This window comes from Phocoena sinus, chromosome 9 (genome assembly GCF_008692025.1).
Source record: "Phocoena sinus isolate mPhoSin1 chromosome 9, mPhoSin1.pri, whole genome shotgun sequence".
Lineage (NCBI taxonomy): Eukaryota > Metazoa > Chordata > Mammalia > Artiodactyla > Phocoenidae > Phocoena > Phocoena sinus.
Window position 1 is genome coordinate 61427867 of NC_045771.1, and position 15361 is coordinate 61443227.

General features: G+C 42.5%; 1 long non-coding RNA gene across 3 annotated transcripts in view; it reads right to left on the reverse strand.

Annotated features, from left to right (window-relative positions):
* LOC116759365 overlaps nt 1-15361 on the reverse strand; it is a 116758-nt gene that overhangs the window by 53284 nt on the left and 48113 nt on the right. The window contains exon 3 of one of the 3 annotated variants that reach the window (XR_004351423.1): nt 12866-14232. The exons of 1 other annotated variant lie outside the window; for it this stretch is intronic. This is a non-coding gene — a long non-coding RNA (uncharacterized LOC116759365). Of the gene's footprint in view, nt 1-12865; nt 14233-14389; nt 14513-15361 lie in introns of those variants that run through there. One more of the 3 variants, XR_004351424.1, reaches the window with a different exon arrangement.

Genomic DNA, 15361 nt, shown 5'->3' on the forward strand with positions numbered 1-15361 from the left:
GAACCACTCATGACGTTGAGCGTGTGTTTATTGGTCATTTGTATATTTTCTTTTGAGATGTGTCAAGTATTTTTTCTGAGTTGGCTTTTTACTTGTTAATACGTAATATATATGTATATTATATTCAGGGTACAAGCCTTTTGTTTTATGTGTATGTATTGAGAATATCTTTCTTGCTATCTCATCCTCTTTTTTGTTCTTTTGTCTCATTCTCTTAATGGTGACTTTTGTTGAACAGACGTTCTTAATTTTAATAGATCTTTATTATCACTTGTTAACTGTCATCAACAGTAAAATGGATAAATAAATTGAGGTTTAGTCACAGAATGAAATACTATACAGCAGTGAGAATGAATAAATCAGAACTATTTGCAACAATATGGATGAACCTCACACAACACTGAGGGAAAGAAGCTAGACACAAAAGTATATATTATTTTAGGGTTTTTTTTTTGTTAAATTCCCAAAGCAAACTAATCCATGATGTTAGGATACTGACAACTTTGGCTGGGCTGTAATAACTGGAAAGGGGTACAAATGGCTCTCTTGAGCTGCTGGCGGTAAATTGTTTCTTGATCTGAGCACTGGTTACCCAAGTTTGCTCAGTTCGTGAAAGTTAACATTATTGACATGATATGTTTACTTTGATAAAAAGTTATGAAAGTAGAGGTTCATATGCCTGAGCTCCAACTCCAGAGGGCCTGGATGTCCATGTTTCCTAGTGATTCAGATCTTCAGCCAGGGCCAAGGAACTTTAATCAATACTCTGGTCGTAAATATCTGCAGATATAAGGATTAGAAGCCCCATTTCTTGAAAAATGTCTACTTTGTTGGACACACTTAAATGGTGGGATTATAGGAACTTCCCTGGTGGTCCAGTGGGTAAGACTCTGGGCTCCCAATGCAGGGGGCCCAGGTTCGATCCCTGTTCGGGGAACTAGATCCCGCATGTCACAACTAAGAGTCCACATGCCGCAACTAAAGCCACAACTAAGACCCTGCAGAGCTGAAATCATTAATTAATTAATTAATATTAAAAATAAATAAATAAATGGTGGCATTATAGAGTTATTTTTTCCTGTTTCATTACCACCTAAATTACAATGTTGTTTTGTGCAATTATTAAAATCCTGTGAATTACACTTCTCCATTGTCTCATTCATTTTTTAAATTGTTGTTTTGATTCTCTGGAAAGAAACATTTGCTTGTAAGTCTAGAAATGTGGTGAGAGGGAGGAGGGACAGAAGCTATGAGAAACTGAGAAGATAAACATGATCCTCATGGTGCTGGCTTTCCTCCGTCTTGTGCTACTCTGATTAGTTCCAGCCCATAGCCAAGCATCCTCATCTGACCAGGTGTGGGGAGAGAGTGGCGATGTACACCTCTCAGAAGGCAGGGTCCAAAGTTAATGGGGTTCTGCAAATTATGGAACAGAGTGAGGTCCTGAAGAACAGGAGAGACAGAGGCAGCTGCAGCTGCCAGGCACAGGTCTCTCCTGGGCTTTCTCTCTGCCTTCTCATGCCCTGTGTCTGGCAGTTTGAAAGCAGACTAGTCATTCATCATTTTTTGCAAGGGCCTATGAAAAGGGGTATGGACTCTGATGCTGCTAGACAGATTCTAGTTTAGATCAGAGGCCGAGGACTGGGGAAGGATACACAAGAGGGGGATGACATGTTAACACTATATTTGTGAGCCTGGAAGGAAATGTGACTCTGGATAATGGTGATACTGGCTAATGGGGTCAGTTTTGCAGAGACAAAGAGCCCCCATTCCAAGTCATTTGGTGGCTGACTGGTTTTCACGCTTTAAAAAGCCTTCCTTCTTATTCCCAGGCAAAACGAATCCTTCCCTCCTCTATGGTTCTGCTGCACTTGGCGCTTGTGTATATCCCACTAACCAGCAGCATCACCTGGGAACTTTTAGACCTGTACATCCTTAGAAGCCGAACCTACTGAATTAGAAACTCTGGGTACAGGGCCCAGTGATCTGGAGTTTAATGAGCCCTCCAGGTAATCCTAATGCAGGCTAGAGTGGTTCTCAAACTCTAGGAGTACCTGTTGCTTTAGGTGAAGGGCACCTGTGCAGTACACCCTGTAGGACTTGGAAATCAATGGAATGTAGGAAGGCAGAGAAGTATTAAAAGATGAAGATGTTTCTAGTTTTGGAGACTGGATTAGTTGTACCATAAGGCCAAATAAGGAACACAAGGGGAGGAGATATTTCAGTTTGTTATTATTTGTTTGTTTTGTGGGATTCATAGAAGGTAAGAAGCAGGTGATAAGTTTGGTTTTATGCCTGTTTTCAGATGTGCGAGCTCCATGCATGTGTGTTTCACTAAGTGGCTCGAAGTGTAGATCTGGAAATGTGAGGTCTGAGCTGGGGCTATGGACAGCAGGAAGCGCTGGTTATAACAACAGCTGAGGAGCCGCATGGGCCTGGTTTTAAATCCAAGCTCTCCACTTTTAATTCTTTGAGCTTGGGTAAGTTCTTACACCTTCCTGAGCCTTTGCTCCCTCATCTGACAATTAGAATAATCATACCTACCCACAGAGTTCAGGGAAGGATTGAATGAGACAACATGTTTAACTCAATTAGCAAAGTTCCTGGCTCATAGAAATGGCTGGTGCTACTACTTTATAGATTTGTGAGACTGCAGAATATAGATGGGAAATGCAGGCAATGGAGTGGAGCTGGTCACCAGGTTGTGCAAGAGAAAAAGCAAGACTGAGCCTGGGGATGCCAACAAGTGGAGGGGGCCAAGCAGGAGCAGCGAAGAGATCAACGAGAAGGCACAGGTTTAGAGGCAGGAAGAGGATCAGAAGAGAGTGGCCTGTGGGTCAACGGATTAAGGAATTAGATCAACAACTGCACACGTTGCAGCAACTAGTCAGGACTGGAACTAAGAGTTAGCCATTTTGTTTGATGATGAGAAAGTCAATGGTGACTTGGAAAACAGCAATGTCAACAGAAGTGTGACGGGAGAGGCAGAACCCTCCAGCCACATCGAGCAATCCTTATGCTGTAAGTGTAGTCATTAAAATGGATCCATAGTTGGAAGAGAGAAAGGGAGTGTCATCCACCTTAAAAATGGGAAGAGCCTAATTAATGGCATTAGTACACGTAAAGGAATAATTTTGCCCAGATCAAAAACCTAGGAGTCAATATTTGTTTCTTTCCTTTGCATCTCACATCTGAGTCATCAATTACTCATATTGGATCGACCACCAAAATAAATCTGTAATCCATCCACCTCTTTGCTCCACTGCTGCCACACCAGTCCAAGCTACCCTCATCTCTCTTCCCCAGGCAAATGCAATAGTTATAACTTCTTTCCTCTCTTGCCTCTCCAGGTGCCTCCCTACCCCTGCCCTCTTCCCAGCTGCCTCAGAGATTTTTTAACATATAAATCAATCACAGTAGTCTCTTTGTCAAACCCTCTAGAGGCTTCTCACCATACTTAGCAAATAATCAAAACAACTCACCTTGGTGGGCAAAGCCCCACTGATCTGTTTCCGCTTCCCCTCTGAGCCTATACAGTCCAATATGGTAGCCACCAGCCACATGTGGCTACTGAGCATTTGAAATGCTGGTAATAGTAAAAAAAAAAAAAAAAAAACTTTAATATTTCTTTAACAATTTTTACACATATTTATATTCACAGAGCAGATGTGACTAATGTGATTGAAAAACTGAATTTTACGTTTTATTTAATTTATATTATCTTAAATTTAAATAGCCACATGTGGCCAGTGATTACCATAGTGTACAGCACAGAGGTAGAACATGTCCTTCATCGCAGTAAGTTCTACTGGACTGGTCTGCTCTGGCCTGATCTGCTATGTTCCCCCTTGCTTACTGGATTTCAGCATTGCCGGCTGACCTTCTGCTCCTCACTCACATTAAGCTCCTTCTCCCCTCAGGGTTGCTGCACAGATTGTTCTCTCTGTCTAGACTTTGTTGCTCGTTGATCTTCAAACTACAGCCTTGTCTCAGCTTCAGCGTTACCTCCTCAGAAAGGCCTTTCCTTTCCACCCAAATGAAAGTTTCCCTATTATGTTATCTTCAAAGCATTTCTGGCTAGGTAAAGACATTTCCCCTATGGGTTGTTGACTTGTTTATTGCCTGTGTCCCCTTTTAGGATGTTATTTCCCCAAGGGCAGGAACCTTGACCCTCTAGTGTAGGTGGAGGACTTAAGCTTTGAAAAATAAGAGGCAAGGTTGCTGAATGTGAGCCTGCTGGGGATAAAGGGATTTGAGAATCCAGGAAACCTAGTAAGGAACTGCTGAAAAGGATTTAATTACAGCTAAGGGGGCCACTGGGCATCACTGAGGATCCAGAAGGGAGTAGACGTCATCAACAGTTTGCAGTACAATCTGTAGTGTGATTTTTCTCCAATAAGAGGAAGAGCCCAGATATGCTTATCACATTTAATGCTCACAACAACCTTTGAGGTGTGCTGAAGTGTCCCCACTTTACAAGTTATTAAAAGCAGAGAGATTAAGGACCCTACCTAAGATCATGAAGCTAGTAAGTGGAGAAGCTAGGATTTGGACCCTGGCATTCAGAACCCAGAGTCAGCGCTCTTAGCCACATCACCATATTGCCCCTCTCCTTATTAGAGCTGCGCATAGTGGGTATTTCATTAAAAATGTGATAAATGTCCATTGCAGGGCTCCATGATTTCCCATCCCTTCCAAAATGGTAAACCAGGCATAATAAACAAGATGAGACAGATAACAATACCATTTGAATAAATTTACATAAGTCAAACTTTTGCACAAAAACAACACACGTAACGCAAGGATGCACAGAAAAAATAGACATTAAATTCTTTAGAATGGTTAAATAAAAGGAAATTAGAACAGAAATAGAGATACAGAAAACAAACTTATGGTTACCAGAGGGTAAGAGGGGGGAGGGATAAATTGGAAGATTGGGATTGACATAAACACACTACTATATATAAAATAGCAGTAGATAACTAATAAGGACCTACTGTATAGCACAGGGAACTCTACTCAATAGCCTGTAATGGCCTATATGGGAAAAGAATCTGAAAAAAGTGAATATATGTATATGCATAACAGATTCACTTTGCTATACACCTGAAACTAACACAACATTGTAAATCAACTAACCTCCAATAAAAATTTTTAAAAAAGAAATTAGGGAAAAACAGGGAATAGATAAATAAAACAAGAGAAGAGCCTTGCATGGACATATAATGATAACATGCCGTGAACTAAGAAATAGAACTGGGCCCTCTGCTCTGAGGCCAGGGAGACCACGGGCTGCCCAGCCCATCTCTCTAGCTGTGAGGACCAGGGTCAGAAGCTTCCCTCCTCCCCTCAGAGGTCTCCCACCATTCTAACCTCACAGAACTTGGGGTGACATGGGGAAGGTTTCAATTCATACAGAACTGCTTATAAATATTAAAAAATTTTTTTTACTATTACTAGCATTTGTCACTCAAAAATATGAATGCATATCAATTTTAGGTGAGGCAAAAAATGGACCTTCAAATCAAAAGCCTATAAATAAAAATACTATATACTTTGGTGGTTCTCATCTTTAGAATAACTCAAATACACTTCCATATATTAGGAATCCACAGCACTAAAGCATGGCCCAGGGATCCAAAGTGTGTGTGTGTGTGTGTGTGTGTGTGTGTGTGTGTGTGTGTGTGTTAAAAGCAGCCCCGAGATGATTTGCATGACCAGTCTCACTTGGGAAGCATTGCACTGCCACTGAATGACTACGTTTCCTAGTCAGACATATAAGGGAGGGACATTCCAAGCACGGACAAGGACAATGCAGCATGGAAAGTCCTGGTAAGTTCTGGAAAAAGTCATCTACTAGAGCTCTGGTTTGTGCAGATCGGTGGTAGAAGCAGATGTGATGGGGTCAGACTCCAGAGGTTCTAGGAGGCAGGGCTGAGAGTGCTACACTTCACCCTGGAGACATCAGGGGCGGCACAGGTTTAAAGCAGGTGGTGGCCCGATCAGGTGTGCTGGTTGGAGGCGTGACTCTGGCAGCCAAGTCCAGTGGACTTGGGCAGAGGGACTGGCGCATGTGCTAAGTTAGAAGAGGGAAGGCAGCCACGTGGACTTGCTGTCTAACAGATGAGAGAGATGGAGGATAATGCTTAATTTCCTGTCCTCAGAGATCGGGTGGAAGGTGGTCCCTTTCTCCAAGTACAAATTGTACACAGATAAGGTCAGGAGGAATAGGGCTGAGCCACCCTGGGAATAAATAAATCTCTTCCTTTTTTGAGTCATGTAAACCAGAATGTGGATGTTTAAACTGTTGTGTTCATTTCATCCTGACTCTGCCCCTAGGCTGGAAGCCTGGGAGGAAGGAATAACAATTGCAGTTTATTTATTCTGAATACAAATGCTGTGTACAAGTAGCTCAGCTTGCTCAGTGTCTTGTGTTTGATAATTTAATTTAGTCTTCTGGCTCCCTGGGTCTGTCTGGTCTTGGTGTGTAATTGCTTAGCAAATCTGCCACCTCTTTAAGTCTTGAATCATCCTGGTGAGTATCACTGACCTACCAGACTATATTGTTGGTCATGCTGGTTTTGAGCATCTATATCCCTTTATGTTTTAGTACCTTCTCCCTTCTACCCAGATCATTCCCTTCTCGTCTGCCTTGTTAGACTCCTTTTTTTCTCTGCCTCAGTCTTGCTGGATATTATAAAAGCAAAAGTTATCATTTCTTATATAAAGTACTACTCTAGTAAACATGTTACAGCTCAGCTCAGCATCCTCCACAGCGGTGGCTGGGGAAGTCCCGCCGGGAAGATGAGCAATAATCCAGCAAAGAGCTAAGACATGGACAAGGGGGAGTCAGGAAATGAGAAAAAGGGAAGAGGCCCAAGGATTCACATGGAGACTACAGATAAATGCATTGAAGGGAGAGACAAAAGAGATCACTATTCAAGAAAGATGTGACAGAACAGAAGATTAAACAATAATCACTGGGGGCAGAGATGTGGGTCAAGCAGATATTTTCACTCAATTCTAGTATAGTAGAAACAGGCATTATTGCTGAAAACTTGAAAAGATTTAAAAAGAAACAGCTTCTTACTGTAGCAATTCCAACTAAGTTAACCTCTGTGAAGAATTCTATCTGGTTCAGTGACACATATGAGATTCCAGAGAACTTGCTCCCTGCACTTATGTTTAGGGTCCCAAACTGACTGGCCTCCCCTGCTGAGAATCCTACCTCCTCCCGACAATAGCAGGAGAAACCAATAGAGCATTTAATTCACATTAGAAGCAAAAAAATGCAAAGTCCAGAGGAGAGCAATGGAAGAAGGAAAATGCAGTCAGTGAGGGTTGATGTCATTAGGGTTAACATCAGACTCACAGAACTTTGTCCAAATCTAGCATCATTTTTTGCTACCTCTTATTTAAAAGGTTTTGATTTATGCACTCTTTCCTCATCTAGGGTATGGATTTTCACAGGCATATACTGCGTTCTATTTAATCTGTGTATCCCTAGTAATGGATGGTGTACCTAGCACAGAAAAGGCACTGAACACATATATGATAAAGGAATGTGGTTATTTTCTTGACAAAATGATAATAATTGAAACTCTCACTAGAAAAAAAATTCACTCTGAGAATCATCACCTTAGAGACTTAAAGAATTTGGGAGTCTGTACTCTGTGTTCCTATCCCTTTAAACAGAGTGAGCCCACCCAAGTATCCTACTACATCTGGCCTATAAGATCCAGTTGCAGAGAAAAATTATTCCAGAAAATTTCCCTGGTACACTCCCCACTTACACCAGATCCACTACTTCTGCTGCTACACCCGGCTCTCCAGACTCGGGGCTCAGTACCTCTGACATTGATAGGTGCTCTGCGCTCCTTCAGGTTTGATAACTGACAAAATTTCCTCTCTGGTTCATGAAACCTCTGCTTCCCACCTGGCTCTTGTGCCTGCTCGCCCCGCAGTGATTATGATTTTATTAGGCTTCCAGAAATATCCTCAGGATAATCAAATCAACCCTCAGAGTGCTAAGTCAACTTAGCAATGAATACACCATGAATTGAATTAATAGAAACACCTGTGTTCATTTGGGTCAATGACATTGGCATGGCTGTTCATAGCAATCACCTGGGGAAATCTAAAACTTGACTCCTGGTTACCACCTCCATCAATTCTGATGTGATTGGTCTGTGGTGATGCCCGGGCATCAGAACTTTTTAAAATTTCCAGGTGATTCCTATGTAAAGTTTTCAAATCACTGCTTTAGGTTGAAAACCAAACTGGCACCATTTTTCCCCCAAACTGCAGAGAATAGACATTACTAAATGAAAATGAAACAACTTCTTAGCATTGTGTCCTAGTCTCTTGTCTGAGTATATAATAGCACCTATATAAGGGTTACTAGATGAATGTAGCTTGGCTTAGGTGACATGTTAAAAACCACCCTGCAAGTAAAATGAGGTATGTTGGCTGAAAAGGTTTCAGACTTGTTAGAACAAATAAATAATTCCAAAATGTTAATGCCATGAGGATTGATTCTTCTCTCTAAACTGAGAAGCAGGGGTGAATGTTCTCCCCGCTTCCGATCTTAACTGAAGGCTGAAAGCTATCTGTCCCCTCAGGATGTGGGTCAGGATCTCCCACCCCACAGAATTAAGAAGGGTTGGCATTCTCTGACCGGCCCCTTCCACCTGCCCAGGATTGGCTCTTTTCATATCTGGAGAGATATGGGCCTTAGCTCTTAAATGAGGGGACAAATGTCAACCTCTGGGTCTGACTCATGCCTAAGACATGCAGAGGGTGTCCTCAGAAGCATGCAGGGCTCCTTCTTCAGCTGTTCTTTAAACAGCTGACGGGGAAGCCCACCTTCCAGACACAACAGCTGAGGAAGCATTTGGACTCAGCTTCCATTCCTAAGACTCCAGAGATAAGGGCATGGCCCAGCCCTGGGTGCTGGCATCTTCAGCCTTAACTCCTGTGTGCTGTTTGTCCCTCTCTCTAGACCAGAAGGGCCGGCTCATACTTGGTGCCAAAAGCAAAAGCTTCGATTTCTGGGAAAAAAGGGGGGCAGTTTATTAAATTGAACAGAATGGTTAACAATGCTGTGAAAACTATACTACGTGCAGTTTAAATAAGCTGCACGTCTATGGTCTTCTTTCATTAGGCCCATTATTCTAGTTCTCTTTGGAAGCTTCTCTGAATCTCCCACCTGGGGAGGCCTGTCTTAGGATGGAGCTGGGAGAAGAGTGGTCACTAGCTGTCCACAACTCGCACCATCCCTGACATGAGATTCCAAGTGGATTCTGCCACAGCCCAGATAGGATAGCCCCCACAGGGGGTGGCGCTGTCATGTAAGAAGACTCCTGGCTCTTATCTCTGAACACATTTGGAGAGACACTGTGATCACCTGTCTACTTGCTGGTGGGAGAGAGAGGGGAGAGAACATCCATTATTGGCTGGAGCTACAGCTTGAACAGAATCAGAGACGGGCAGAAAGAAGCAGGCATGCCGGGAAGGCCGACATATTCTCTACTGACAGAACTATGTCGTAGAGGGACGAGAGAAAGCTCACAGCGGGACTTGTGTGGACTCAGGAGAGGGTCAGCATGTGAACAGCACACTCCTCCGTTATCTTGAACAATTGTCTGTGGAGATAGCGATGAACTGGTCTCCTTGGCAACGGAGGCGCCTGGCTCCACAGGGCTACCAGGCAGGCGTCTGCAAGCCTGGAAGGAGTGCGTTGCTCCCACCTCTTGTCAACACCCACACCATCCAGATACATGTCCTGCCACTCCTCTTCATTGCTGTCCGTCATCTACTGCCTTCGAATCACACTGAATCACTGAGTGAAACGCCCTCCACTCCAAATCTTGAGAGGTTTCAGCCTCTATGAAGATAGCCAGTGAGCAATTTTACTTCCCAATTCCTGATTGTCCTTTGCTGCACTGCATTTCAGTCCCCTAATCCAAAGAGCTTGTCCGGGATCTTAATATCCTGGAAGTGCCCCAACTCAGAAATTCTAAACTCCAATCATCTGTTCTCAGATCACCGCCTACACACTTTCTGCTCTACCTTCATACTCACTGCATCTGTTCACAAAAAAAACTTCTTTAATTCCTCAACCCATTCTCTCTTCACAGTCTAGCAGGACCTTGTTGGCCTCATCTGCCACTACGCAGCCCAGGCCCCTTTGCTCTGAATTACTATCTCACCAGAAAAGTCAAAACCCTCAATCAACGCTACAAGCTACCTCCTCTGATTCTAAATTCTGGCATTGCTGCTGCCACGCAGGATGGCACAATGCGACAACACAAGCATTTCTAGTTCCCAACCTCAGCTGAGCCCTCAGCAGTGTTTGTCAACCTCTCTATTTGTTTTTGACCAGCTTCGTCCCACCTTCTCAATGGCTCAGTCGATTGCTTCACTTCTTACTTTATCCACCAAACTGGCATCAGCAGCAGCACAGTCAACACGCTACCTCATTTCACTCGTGCACGCTACAAACTCGTTCTCCACCTCTGCTCAGCTCTAGCCTTGGCGGGCAAGGTCTTCCTCCCCTCACCATCACCGAGGGCCTTGCTCCATCTCCCTTCTCCCTCTGGAAGTGGCCTCACCAATCTTTCTCTTGTTTTTCTTTACCTTCTCCATCTCCCTCTCTGCTGACCCCTCCCTGTGTCTAGAGAACTGTCGGCTTTCCTCTCAGTCCTACCCCCTGATCCAGTGTACCCCATCTGGCAAGCTAGGGTCCACAGGAAGCCTATCTTTGTGAATAAAATTTGACTGGAATATAGCCATGCTTACTTGTTTATATATTGCCTACGCTGAACAGCAAGTAGTTGAGTAGTTGTGACAGAGATCACGTGGCTCACAAAGCCAAAAAGATCTGCTCTATGGCCCTTTGTAGAAAAGATTGTGGGTTCCTCCATACTCACCACCCTCTTCCTTCCCTCCTGGCCACTCCTCAATCCATGGTAACTGTGATGTTGCTTCTGTCTTACCACCTTCCTAATCTTCCCTTCCTCCGGTCACTGAGGTGACACACAATTTCCTAATTCAAAGGTGGGAGGGTGGGGGGGGAGATTTTCTCATTCCTTAGTCACTCCTCTGCTGCACTGGACATTTGGAGATCACACTGTTCTTGAAATTCTAGGGAAAGATCCCAAATGCAAATGCCCAGAGGAGCCAGGCAGGCTGTGTCAATGAGCGAAATGGCCACATTAAGATATGCGCGTGGGGGGACCTGGAGAGCCTGTACCCACAGCAAAAGGGAAGCCCCTGCACTGCTGTGAGGAATCTAGGCCCTACATAGCCAAATGTTCCAGTGCTTCATGGGAAGCTAAAAATGCAGACTTTATAAGGCATCGCTCAACTCTTAAAAGGTGGGAACTATTTAAAAAATATTACAAACCCTCAGGAGCCAAACAAAATGAAACTTTCGGCCAATGTGTCCTAATGGCTGTGGATTAATCCCCCTGGTTCCATGACTGAACTTTCTTGGTTCCCTTGGGGAATCCTGATTTTTGCTGCTGGAGGTTCTCTTCAGCCAGCCTGCCTCTGCCTTCTCAGATGTTCATCCCCAGCTCATGGGTCTTTTCTTGCTTCACAGTTTCTCAAGTGAAATCTCAAATCTATCTCTCACTCTACCCTAGGCACCTGCTTCTGACTCACATCTCCATATGGGAAATGAACTGCTCCACCTGGAGATCCCACAGATACTTCAAAATCCACATCAGCCCTCCCCCACTTTCAACCTCTACCCTTTGCCAAGCCTACGCCGAAATTAAGACTCAGGTTCCTCCCAACCAAGCTGTCCTCCTCTCCATCTTTCCAATAGGATTGAGGTGCCTCTCCCTGTGTCCTCAGAATATTTTGGTAACTATACTTTGTACAAAGTATTATAATTATCTGTCTCCGTTTCTGTCTTACGCACCTAGAGAATAGCCTCTCAGTGGGCAGGGACTGTCACATTAATCTTTGTATTCTCAGCTTCTAGCAGAGTGCTGACACATAGTAGGTTCCTAATAAATGTTTGGCAAATTAATACACAAACAAAAAAAAGAGAAAGATGCACTACAAAATTAAATTTCCAAGTTTTCTATGCCTTCAGAACACTTTTACTAGTGTAATTTTTATTTTATGGTGTCTTTGGTATATAGCTAGTATTACTGTTAACATGTTAGTATTCTATCAGGAGAGAATGTAATTTTCCCTTAATTGTGATTTTTTAAAAGCACTTGTTTTCATGCTAAAGGAAAACTGTGTTATGTCCAGCAATAAAAACTAGTAAAATGTAATAAATTGAAGTCAACAAATAAAGTAGGATTTGCCAAATAAATACATCATAAACAAAACATAGTGAGGGCATATCTCTTCTAAAAAGTGAGATTTACTGGGAGAATTTACTACCACACATAACAGAAAAGGTAATTTCTTGATCTTAAAATTTTGTTATGTGGAATGATAGCTAACAATGAAACAAAAGTTTCTCTCAAGCAATTATAGAAGGCAGTGATTCCAGCTTTCTGGAGGGACTCGTAATGCCCTATCATGTATTTGATTTTGTGGCATACTTTTAAGAATTCTATGAGCTATATCTCTTGGGAAAGGTGGCAGGAGTGGGTCAGGGTGAAAATGTTTAATTGATATCAGTTTTATTTTCACCCATAGTTAAGTGCCTGGGACTCTCCATCATTACTACTTGCAGCTAAGACATTGAGAGAAAGTTCTCCTTTTCTACCATTAGGTGGCAGTATTGCTTTGGGACAAACAACAACGACACTTTTTTAAAAAATCATTTCTAGACCTATGTTTCATCTTTATTTTATTCCTAAACTCTAGGCTTCAGAGTGCCCAATACAAATAACAATGGAGTAAACAAGGCACAGACACGATATTTGAAGAAATCATTCAGAACCTTGTCTTTGCAAGAAATGCCCACCAATTTCTCTCCCCCCAGGAAGGCTTCTTTTCCATCAAGTAAACCTAGAGTGATGATTAAGGCAGAAAAATAGGCATGTTGCAAATGGTAAATTTGCTTCTTTGAGAACCTCCAGATTGGGTTACATCCAAATCACTAATCTACTCCCCAGCCTGGCAAGAATCTACTCTGAATATGTATTCACATATGTCTCTTCTTTACATTATTGGTGGGATAGGACTGGAGAAAGGCATACAAATTTGTTGATGCTCTATTAATTTTTTAAAATGTATCCATGTATATAAGCCCATGTAACCATAATACTGTATAAGATATAGAACGCTTCCAGCACCTCAGAAGGTTTCCTATGCTCTCTTAGTTTTTAAAACCAGGAAAAGATTTCATTTCTCAAATAATGTATTCAGAACAAAACAAAACAAAGAAAACTCCCAAGGCAGAATAGTTGGAGAGAGGGGTTGTCCTACTTTATACATTGATCTGGGTCTCTTTGTAGCCTTGAATAGGAACTCTGTGGTAGATGCTTTTTGGAAGGTGTATTCAATGCATGGATGGGATGGAAGATACCAAGTCACAGTTAGGATGTGGAGCAACTAGAACTCTCGTGCATCAGTGGTGGATGTGTAAAGAGATGCAGTCACTTGGGAAATCTGTTTTGCAGTATCTACATAAACACACCCTATGACCCAACAACTCTACTCCTATGTTCATATAAGAGTATGAATACATACACAGTTTCAAAATGCATATACACTTTCACCAAAAGGTGGGTACTAGAATGTACAAAGTAGCAAATGGCCCATCAACAGTAGAATGCATGCCTAAATTGTGGTATATTCACACAATGGAAAACTATACAGCCACAGAATGAATCATCCACAAATACATATAACAACAGGGATGAATCTCACAAACATAATATTAGGGGAAAGAAGCTAGATACAAAAGAGTACATATGTTATGATCCTCCTTTTATGAAGTTCAAAATTAATCTATGCCCTCAAGTGTGGACCATAGTTACCCTTGGATGGGAGTGGTGATGGGAGAAAGTGTTTCTGGGTGCTGGTGACATTCTGATTCTTGGTGTCACAAGTGTGTTCAGTCTGTGAAACTTCATCACCTGTACACTTATTTTAGGAAACATATGTAAATGATACTTTTAAGTTTTTAAAAATTAAACTCTAGACAAAAGTCACTTCTACCTGGAATGACGATGTAACGGGATGAAGGAAATACCATTTCAGTAAGGCCCTCAAACACGGGTAAGCCTTCCCAGGTGGAGATGGAGAATGGGCGTTCTGTAAAAAACGGAATCCTTTAAGCAAAAGCACGGAGGTTAAAAAGAGTAAGGAATGTTTGCAAAATGTCGAAACTGGCCAAAGAATAAGATTGGTATAAGAAAGAAGCAGTATCTTAAACAGCAGATCCTGCTTCTTTCTTTCTTATACCAACATGCTCGATAAGCATTGCTTGACTCTTCAAAGGACTTAAATACTGCAGGATTTTTCAGGAGTTCTCCCAAAGGCAAAATTCTTCACAAGGAAGTTGATAGGTTCAAGTCGAAGAGGCTGTGCAGTCCTGTGTATGCAAAAGAAATGTCCTTGGTTAGGTCACCTCGTGGAATGTCTCCTGGTACGCTAATGCCTTCCTGCATTGTCCTTTTTTTTTTTTTTTTTGCTGCATCCTATCCTTTGCCTTTAAATAAAGAAGTAGGAGAAAAGTCTCACAGCTAGACTGAGGGAGTCTAAAGAATTGGGTCTTTATTTGTTGGGCAACATAGTGAGGTTTTTATTTTGTTTTTTAAGGGAGAAGCAAAATGATCGGATGTACACTTTGGGAAGCTCGATGTGCAGGATGCGCAGGAGGAAGGAGTAGCTGCAGACTGAGGGGGTAGCACTCAAGTGTACAAGACCCCCTGTGATCTGCCCTCTTCCCACCCACCTCTTCATTCTCATCCTTCACATAACCCCACCCTGCTACAAGCCAGTCATCCCATCACTTGCAGTGCCTCCAACCAAACCCAGCCCTCCCGGCTTTGCACACGGGGCTCCAACCCCTGGCAAGAGCCTTTCTCTGTCCCCTCTAATTAGGCTTACACTGAAAAAGAGCCATCTCTCCTCCCAGCAGCTCTCCCAGAAGTTTTGCCATAAAACAAATCAAAGTCTGCAAGTACGGAACTTGTCTTCAGGATCAAAGAATGTGTGTGTAAATCAAGTAAGGAACATAAGATGCAAACAGTTTCTATTGTTAAATCATGTGCAGAAGCTGAAGGAAAAAAAAAACGATTAGTTTTTAACATTAATTTACAAACAACAAAGTTTCATTCCTGGGCCTCATCACTTTCAGTAGTTTATCTGGGATCTTGAAAACCACAGAAACTTGTAGTAACGTCCATAATGACAAACCACCAGGAATTACCCCAGAAGA